Source organism: Cheilinus undulatus, linkage group 13, assembly GCF_018320785.1.
Source record: "Cheilinus undulatus linkage group 13, ASM1832078v1, whole genome shotgun sequence".
Taxonomy (NCBI): Eukaryota; Metazoa; Chordata; class Actinopteri; order Labriformes; family Labridae; genus Cheilinus; species Cheilinus undulatus.
Genome location: NC_054877.1, coordinates 5,470,485 through 5,478,384, shown reverse-complemented (window position 1 = coordinate 5,478,384; position 7,900 = coordinate 5,470,485). Strand labels below are relative to the sequence as shown.

Here is a 7,900-nt window from a genome sequence, read left to right as displayed (position 1 = left end):
CATGACTTTTTGCACAGTTTACACAACCATTAAGGGCATAGTATACTTGAACCTTACCCACAGCCATGGCCTGCCTCTTCAAACAATGTCACTCTGATAACAAACACTATTTTTCAGGATGCAGAGATGTCATTATAATGTCATTATAGAATACAAAGATTTTATCATAGTCACAGCTGTCTCAACAAAACAACAACATTGGAACATTTAATTAATTGGTGATTTTATGGCCAAATATTTGAGTCATTGTAACAGTTTTTAACCCATAACATAACTTTGCCCCAGCATGCTGAGTACTTGAATACACACGTTTGTTTTCTATTGAGTTTGCTCTACTGATCAATAGCTTATGTCAAGTTGGATCAACCAAGTAGACCTGACATGAACCAAGAAGACAGAAACATGTGTAGTTATTTCTATACATAGGTATTTATTTCTTTAAATAAATGTATACATATATATGTACTTATATTAATCCAAATACAATTACTGATTACACACACTCTCTCTCTCTCTCACACACATACACACACACACACACACACACACACACACACACACACCCACACACATGTACTATGTTCATATGTATGTACATGTGTGTATGAGTATATTAATGCAAATATCTGTTTATGAGAGAGAGACAGATGTTTATCCATATAGTCTGTGTGTGTATGTCGAGCTTTATGTTAGTTAATGATTCCATGTGGGGGTTAAAGTCTGTTATCATTATTGGGTGAGATGTCATAGTAATGAAAAGTTCCTGCAGGGCAATGAAATAGAGAAGATTAGACACTTTGGATAAACACTTTAACTGAAGGTGAGTCTTATTTCTTCTTTTTGAACATTTTCAATTATAGAGAAGGTGGCATTTTCTTCTTTTCTTCTTGGTTAAGAACAGAGGTTGTTTTTTATAAATGAAATAATTTAATTCAACAGAAATCATTTTTTAAAGAAGCACTGTTCCTTTTGTTAATGTTTTTAGATAAAGCAGCTTAACTTGTATATTTTTGGGTTTTAAATTCATTTTTGAATTTATTTTGGTTTATTTTGGTTGAATTTTATTGTAAAAAATGCAAACATACCTCAGTGTTGTCACTAAAACTGTAAATTTCCCTGTCTAAAAGGAGTCAGTAGAGCAGTCAGCATGATATAAATCTCACAATAAAACTCAGTTTTAAAATCTTTGAAGGGAAACTGATGGAAGCAAAGGTTAATAATGAATAACCTCTGAATTATGAAGAATGGAGTTTGAAGTGTGTAAAGAAAACTGTCTTTATCAGAAACAATAGCTTAAGGAGGAGAAAACTTCCCCATTAGATTTTTTTGGAGATCACTGCTTCTGCAGCAGGAGGTTTTCAGTCACATGTAGGATGAACCTGTTGTCTTTTTTCATCTGTTTAAGAATACACTTTTACTTACAAGTTGCACAGGAGACTTTCTAGATGCAGAAAACTTCCCTGTGAGTATGAGTTAGTTCTTAGTGTGCATAAGATTCTCTCAGTCACAGTCCATGTCCATTCGGGGGCTTAATAAAATAACACTTTAATGGATTCCTCAGACTATTTTTTTATAAAACAAATGATACCAGACTGCCATCAAATGTGACTAGTTTAATTCTTGATGATTGCAAGATTTGAACAAAGGATTTTAAAAATGTATTTCTTAGAGAGATGTCCTATCAGGTGAGACTAAGGCTGCTGCCAAGTGCCAGATGTTTGTTTGATGAGCCCGTCCAGGTGAAGGTAGCCGGTCTGAAGTCCGGACAGGTGGTCCTCATGAGAGCCAGAGCCACTGATGAGAGGGGGATGGTCTTCAGCTCCTCAGCGACCTACAGGGCTGATGGAAATGGAGAGATTGACTTGGATAAAGACCCCTCACTCAGTGGGAGCTATGTCGGGGTTGATCCCATGGGTCTGTTTTGGTCCATGAAGCCAAATATCTTGCATAAGTACTTTTACAAGAACAGTTCCGTTAACCCGCACATGGTGAAGTTCTCCATTCACGAGGAGGGGGAGGGCAGGATGTTGGCAGAGGAGACCAATGAGAGACTGCTGATTGGAGACGGGGTCAGCAGGATCCCCATCAAAGAGGGGAATATACGTGGAGTCCTGTTCATTCCTCCAGGTAGGTTGCTTTGAATGGAAGTGTTCAAAGTAAATGAACCTGAAGGGATTGAAAAAAGTTCTTATCTAAGGCCGGCTCACATCATTTTAACATGGTTATAGCCCAATCCACCAGTCATAGGGGTTTGGACCACACAGCCCAGGAAATCTGTTGCTTCATCTTGTATCATCTGTGAGACAGAGGTAAAGTTTGTCAAGCTCTGGGAAAAACTTCCCTGCCTTGAGGATTCATTGTTGAGGAACTACCAGACTAGCCTTGCAAAGCTGTTTGTTTGGCCACATTCCATGTCAGGCAGATCCATCCTTCAATGTTGAGTTTATTTTTCAGCAGTCTACACCAACTGTACATGCCAGATTAAGTCTTTAATTCCAGCCAAGCTTTGGTGAACTAGTCTTACTTGTTTGCTTGATCTGGCTGTTTCTGGCTGTTTTTTTTTTTCAGTTCAAGTCTACCTTCAGTCTGAGCCGTTGCATTTTTCACTCTTATGTCTCCCTGTCCAGGAAAACGTCTGTTTCCAGCTGTGTTGGATTTAGGCACCTTCGTTTCTGAGAAAAGAGCGAGTCTGCTGGCCAACAGAGGCTTTGTGGTTCTGTCAGTGGCCGTGTACAATGAAAAACCCGCCAATGTCAAAGAGACGCATCTCGACCATTATGAGGAAGCAGCTGATTTCTTAAGACGACATCCTAAAGTGAGTTTTCTGTCTCTGAACTGGGCCTTGATCAGCTTCAGTTTGGAGAATGACCACTCTACTTGTCACTGGCTGCATAGACAGTCTTCTAAGGAATCTGGTTAGGCTGGGAAAGGGCACTTAGCCACATTTTGTTCAGTAAGAGGCCAGCATTAAGAGCACTGATCATTTACTACATTTACTGGGCACGTGAGTATGTGATGCATGTGAGAGGCACTTCATCATGTTTTGTCCACCAGGAGGAGAGATTCATGTATTGACCACTGGAAGGGCAACCAAGAGCATTGGTTTTCAAACCTGGGGTTGGGACCCCCTTGGAGGTCGTGACACTTGAGAGGGGGTTAAAAAAGTTAAATGATTTCAAACTTATATTTTACTCATTCTCATGAAAATAAATGCATAAAACTAGTTAAATAAAAAGTAAAAACATGGTCATTTGGTGAGATTTATCCTGAAATCAAAGCAATGTTTAAAGAATCCATAAAGGTAAGTCTGCACACAGGCCTGCCCACAGAACTGACCGGACCCCTGACAAGGGGAATGGGCCCTTCCCGACTGTGACTTATTGATCGTATCAGTGCATGTTTGTTGGATCAGTAGCTTTGGGGCAACCATTCTGAATAACAGTTCTGTCAGTCTTTAGCTGAAAAGTATTTCAAACTATGATTGGGGTCTAATGTTGAAAGTATTTTTGTTTTTACTTTTTAAAAACATTTCAACCCAACTTTGGTACTATTATTTACCTCTTTTTCATCAATTTTTTCTCACAGTTTGGACCACTTTTTGACTCTTGACCCACTTTTTGGACCAACTTTGCCAAATTTCAACCTGTTTTCTCCACCTATTTTTGCCAATTTTAATACATTTTTGCCAGCCTTAAACCAGTTTTTGTAAATTAAAACCCTTTCCACAACTTTTTTCTGCCTGTTTTTGCCACTTCTAAACAAATTCTTGCCATTTTCCACTTTCTGTTGCCATTGTTGACCCATTTTTTGCCAATATCTACCTATTTATCTGCCCCAGTAAACCCATTTTTGCCAGTTCAAGCATTTTTTTCCCACTTTTGAATCCCATTTCACCACATTTTGCACCAATTTTTGCCACTTTTAACCCATTACTGTTACATTTTAATCCCCTTTGCCCACTTTTTATGCCCATTTTCAGTACTTTAACACAATTTTACTATTGTTTATTTTCTGCCACTTTTATCAAATTTTTGCCACTTCTGCTACTTTTCCAACTCCATTTCACAATTTAAGCCATTTTAAATCATTTTAATTCTGGTTTTTTTTTTAAGGGCATACATTTTTAAGAAGACTATACACTATGGTACAAATGAATAAAAATATATTTGTTTCTTAGACAAGAGTGGTTATTAATCAGGTTAAAAAAAAAAGATATCACAGCTTAACTTTACAATGGACCATGATATTGATGTCTCCCAGTCTGACTCAGCCCTAGAAAGCTCTCCCCTTTATCCCCTCTTATGGGCAGCCTTGTCTGCACATGACTATTCTTGAATGTGCATTTACACTTTGTGTGTGCAGGTACATCACTCTTAAAATGAATGTTTCTCCTCCCAGGTGGGCAGTAAAGGAGTCGGTGTCCTAGCACGATCAAAGGGAGCAGATGTTGCCCTCTCACTTGCTGCGTTTGTTCCAGGCATCGAGGCTGTAGTGTGGATCAATGGCTGCAACGCCAATGTGGCCGTCCCGCTCTACTATAATTAACGTCGGATTCTCCCACCGCTAATGTTTGACTCTAGGAGGGTAATTCTCACTGATTCTGGAGCTTACAATGCTAAGTTTGTTGTTGATGATCCCCAGGCAGAAGAGAACAAGGACAGCCTGGTGCCCATTGAAAAGGCAGAGGGACGTTTCCTCTTTGTCGTTTCAGAGGACGACCTGAACTGGGACAGTAAGGCGTACACGGACATGATGGTGGAGAGACTGAAGCATCATGGGAAGGATAACTTTGAATGTGTGTGTTACCCCAGAGCGGGGCATTACCTGGAGCCACCTTATGGGCCCTTCTGCCCAGCAGGCTTTCATGGCTTTGTGGGCATGCCAGTCGTGTGGGGGGGTGAGCCCAGGTCCCATGCAGCAGCTGAAGTCCACCTGTGGAAGAAGATCCAGGAGTTCTTCAGGACTCACCTAAGATGTGATCCGCCAATGACTGAAGCCAAATTATAGAGAAGAATGATGAGAAATTTACAGGAACAGACCCTGATATCATGGATGTAAATTATTGTTTACTGGTGATCAGACTGAAACCTAAAGAGGACTGAGTACGAAGCCCTGAGGGACACCGCAGTTAGAATCAATGAGAAACAGGCATTTTCTACAACAATCAGAAAAGTTTGACTGGTCAGTGGCGGGTAGAGCCATTGCACATTAATCACAGCTAATAAAATGTGAATTCGTGCGAGTGAGCATACATATCTCAATTCCAAAAATGCTGGGACACTGTGTCATCCTTTTCTACCTGTATTCAATCCAACACAAACATAAGATATTTAATGTCCAAACTCATAAACTTCACTTTTATAATACATATCCATATTTTGAATGTGATGCCTGCAAAATGTTCTGAAATAATTGGGACAGCAGCAAGAAAAGACTGGGAAAGTTGTAGAATGCTCAAGAAACACATTCCACAGGTATGAAGGTTAACTGGTATCTGATGATTGCAGAGGTGTAATGTTTTTTGTGTTCTTCTAAACTGTCACAGTTTGGTGCTGAATACAAAGGCAAACACACAGCAGTGTTTACATGCCAGTCTAGTTCACAGTAACAGTTGTGTCTGAAAAAGTAAATACATTTTTACTGTAATGGGACATGGAAATTAAGTAGCTGCTTAAAACTACTAAACACCCTGAGTGCTGTGTGACATCACATAAAGGGTCATAATGAAGCTGTTGTTACACACAGATCAGTAGGACCAGGAGCGGGGGTGTGAATGTGATTTACTAGGTGAAATGACTTAGATTTGATAGAAAAGTGGTTTTCAGCTGATGAAATAAGAGTCACAAGCCTTCTTTCAGTGTGCTATAAATGTGTGAATCAAATAAAAGAATTATTACACTGTGAAGAAGTGGACAAACTGATCACTTTTCATGGTCAAACATGGAAGAAAATGTTACACCAAAGGAATTGATAAAGAATGCTTTTGTACCAGCTCTGATTTTTACAATCAGCACATCTTTAGTATTAAAGGGATATTTTGGTATTTTTGAAGTTGGGATGTATAGCGGTCTTTGTAACATTAATTTTATTTGCAACAAGAGATTTCAGTCTGAATTGTTCTTTAGAGGAGAAAGCACCGAGCATACTGGTGAGGAAACTAGACTATATGTTCTTACAGAAGAGTACAGTTGATCCACAGTGTGTCTGCTGGGCACCTTAAATTTAAATGTTATCATCTAGGAAGACACCAAGGATTTTTGTCACTTAGAGGGCATCATAGCGGGCATTTTTGTCAAATTTTGTCATTTAGAGGCCATCACAAAGCAAATTTTTGTCAAATTTTGCCACTTAGAGGGCATCATAGAGGGCATTTCTGTCATATTTTGTCACTTAGGGGGCATCATAGCGGGCATTTTTGTCAAATTTTGTCACTTAGAGGGCATCATAGCGGGCATTTTTGTCAAATTTTGTCACTTAGAGGGCATCATAGCGGGCATTTTTGTCAAATTTTGTCACTTAGAGGGCATCATAGAGGGCATTTTTGTCAAATTTTGTCACTTAGAGGGCATCATAGAGGGCAATTTTGTCAAATTTTGTCTCTTAGAGGGCATCATAGAGGGCAATTTTGTCAAATTTTGTCTCTTAGAGGGCATCATAGAGGGCATTTTTGTCAAATTTTGTCTCTTAGAGGGCATCATAGAGGGCATTTTTGTCACATTCTGTCCCTTAGGGGGCATCATAGATGGCATTTCTGTCACATTTTGTGACTTAGGGGGCATCATAGCGGGCATTTTTGTCAAATTTTTTCACTTAGAGGGCATCAAAGAGGACATGTTTTCAAGTTTTGTCACTTAGAGGGCATTATTGAGGGCTCTTTCATTAAATTTTGTTACTCAGAGTGCAACCCTACGGGGCACTATTTGCCATAGGGGCATCCAGGTGCACTTCTGTTTTGTTTTTTTTTAACAAATGTCAGGGCACCAGGGCAGAGTTTGTTGTGGAATATCATTGTAGAAGTTATGCTTCAGACAGAATTCATTTCAATCCAAATGAACCTGAGTTTATATGTGGCTTGTACCATTAAAACTGAATTATACATGATCTCTTTTGTAATCAAAGACAGTGGAGACCATTACATGAGTATTTAAACAAACAGTCCATGCAAACATTGAGGCATCTCCATGCTTTAACCTTGGCCCCATGGCCATGCCCCATCTTGGCAAAAATATCACTTTGACAACAAACACACTACATGAGAGGATGCAGCAATGTCATTACAATATCATTACAGAATGAAAAACTGTTATCATGGACACAGCTGCTATTAACATCTACAGAGGTATTGCTGCAGCATTACGGTAACATTTATTTGCTAATATTATGGCCAAATATTAACGTCACTCTGGCTGTGTTTTAACACAGTTACAGTTACTGCTAATGGCTTGATTCCACATGTTTTTGCTTATTTTGGCATTTACTGTAGTTTGCTTTGCTAATCAATGATTTTAGCAGGCCAGTTCAACTAAGTCAGCATTACCTAAGATGAACCTTCAGATCAAATACTTACTGAAGACCAATCTGTAAAATTAATTACACTTCCAGGACTGAGATCTCACAAATTTCTTCATAATGGTTTTAACTGATTTTTTTTCCTCATTCTAGAAAAGATGGTCTTCTGATTATGAAGCAACTGACTCTACCTACTGAGCCACAGTCAGTATGGCCTGGTGGGGTGGGAAGTAAACTGGTTTTACTACCATCACTGGTAAAATTTCTGCCAAGACATCGATTTTTTTTGGCAGCACTGTCATCAATAGTTTAATGCAAATGTTGTTGGAGTGCACTCAGGAAGTATAAGTGATGCCACTGTTGGTGTGGCACAGACAACAGCTCAGTCTGA

General features: G+C 39.2%; 1 pseudogene; it reads left to right on the top strand.

Annotated features, from left to right (window-relative positions):
* The first annotated feature begins 1,673 nt into the window (after positions 1-1,673).
* LOC121519565 lies at positions 1,674-5,007 on the top strand (annotated as a pseudogene).
* The last annotated feature ends 2,893 nt before the right edge of the window (positions 5,008-7,900 follow it).